The 2,178-nt window shown below is 51.6% G+C and overlaps 1 long non-coding RNA gene across 1 annotated transcript; it reads right to left on the reverse strand.

The window, feature by feature from the left end:
• Positions 1-690: 690 nt before the first annotated feature.
• On the reverse strand, positions 691-2,178 carry LOC125519972. Its single transcript, XR_007288383.1, has 2 exons — positions 1,741-2,178; positions 691-1,568 (listed from the first exon to the last, which is right to left on the reverse strand). It is a non-coding gene; the product is annotated as an uncharacterized LOC125519972 (long non-coding RNA).

The raw sequence follows: 2,178 nt of genomic DNA on the forward strand, positions 1-2,178 counted from the left end.
ACCTTCAACACGGTGACCACAAGGTGAGCTTGCATGCGCTGGTAAGCAATGCTTTGCATTCTCTTTTCTGATCATTGCCATGTGTCTGTGTCTTCGGATCTGCTGTAGCATTTGTATACTTCATCAGAACAAGCAAGTTTTATAGACGAGTTATATACGCTAGACTGCTGTCTTTTGTTTTGTAAACGACGCTCTGTTTTTGTTCTGTTCTTACAACAATATCATGTTACATTTGGTCAGGGCTGAAAGAATGCAGAATTGGGTTGCTTAATTAGTTAATTAATTAATGAACAGGCCAATTCAGATTTGGGTTGCTTAATTAACTCTAGGAGCAGGATAAATTCTGATTGCTAATTGCATATTGTCACTGTCATGCGTAGTGGCCTCATTGGGTTGGTGAAATGGTAATGAAGCCCGCATGATACCATGTTTATTTTTTAATTCCCTGAAAAAACTTGTAGCCTTTTGGTGTAGGTAAAGCGTTTTTACAGTAGCATTTTGTATTGTTGCACGCTTTATATGCAGCAGCATTACAAGTGAGAGAAGAAAGAAATATTGTTTCAGTTGAAACATGCATTGTTTTTCTCTCTCCAACCATTGCATTTTTGTTTTGTAAGGGCATGTACAATAGTTAATAAAATAGTCTTATCTTAAGTCTTGCATGTAATTTAGAAATGACAAAAAAAGACGTCTACAATGAGTCATGTCTTAGCCTTATCTTGAACAACTAGTTATGCCTAAAAACATGGTAAGACATATTGTGCTAAGAGATCATCTCTTGTCTTCTCTTAAATAAGAAGACAAACCTTTTCTTATGAGTTCTCTCTGTTAGGATGATCTCCACCATGTGGGCCCAACAGCCCACCGGGCCCTTAGATCCGCGCCCTGATCGGGGGTGCTCAACCCACTATGGGTGACGGCCCCTGTCACCTGCATTATATAAAAAGGTGGGGGCCGGCGGCTCGCTTCACGAGGTTTGTCGCAGCGCCGTACACCCCACCTAATCCCCTACCGATCTAGGGTTAGTGCAGTGCTGATGGGAAGCACCGTCACCACTTCGCCCACTAATCTCTGCCATCACCGGCCACTGTCGCCATGCCCGGCACCGGTGGCTCCTCGAGCCACAAGGAAAGGTAATACCTATCGCCACTACCGGAATCCCCATGCCCACTGGATCAATAGACACTATCAATGGTATCAGCCCAGGTTGGCGTTGTGGATTTTTGGTAGCAACAGAAAACCTCCCCTCCCCAAAGAACCCTAACAGGGCAGAGAAAAGCAAACAAAAGAACAGAAAAGTACACCGGAGAAGGCCTTGGGCCGCCGGCAAAGTGCGCCGCCACTCGGCCGCGCCTGTTCCTCTTGATCCCCACACGCATCGGCAAGCCGAGGTGCGGGGACGAAGAACCAACCCCACACGGGGCAAAGGGCACCACCACCAAGCCGTTTGACGGCGGCGCGTTCACCCTCGAGGTGCTCGCGCACGCCGGCAAGGGGGTCAGCGGGGGCGCCGTCTTACATCGCCGGCCAGCTCGACGCCATCGCCGGCCAGCTCGACGCCGTCGCTGCTGCGTACAGAGATGACTAAGATGAGGAGCGGCGCGACGGATTAGAGAAAGAAAAGGAACAAGGAGGGGAACGGGAAAGAGCTCGCGCGGCGCGGCGGCTGTCGACGCCGTCACCGACAGCCGGCACGACGCAGCAGCCGAGCGGCCGGAGAGAGACGTGTGCGAGACGAACAGAGGAAAGGGAAGCAGAAAGGGGGCCAGCGCGGCTCGCGCGACGCGGTGGCCCAACGCGGTCGCCGGCGGCCGGCGAGGCCTGACCCTGCCGCCGGCGTGGCCATGAGCGGAGAGGCGAGCGGCGCGTGCTGGGAGAGGAATACGCTAGGGTTTGATCGGGGCGACAGGTCGCTTCGTTTTGATCCAGCGAGATGCACGCTGGATCGTCCGATCGGACTTGACGGCCACGATTGAAAACCTAGTTTGGCGCTGGGCCTATCGGGCCGAAAGAGGAGATGAGCGCTGCCTCGTGTTGGGCTGTGGTTGGCTCGCGCGGCGCGGCAGGCCATGGGCCGGTTTTAAGCCCCACTGCGCTGAAATTTTTTCTTTTTTGTTATTTGTCCAGTTTTGGGCAAATTTCACATAGTATTTTCTTTTCAAATTTAATCCATAGAAA

Source organism: Triticum urartu, chromosome 7 (assembly GCF_003073215.2).
Source record: "Triticum urartu cultivar G1812 chromosome 7, Tu2.1, whole genome shotgun sequence".
In the NCBI taxonomy this organism is placed as follows: Eukaryota; Viridiplantae; Streptophyta; class Magnoliopsida; order Poales; family Poaceae; genus Triticum; species Triticum urartu.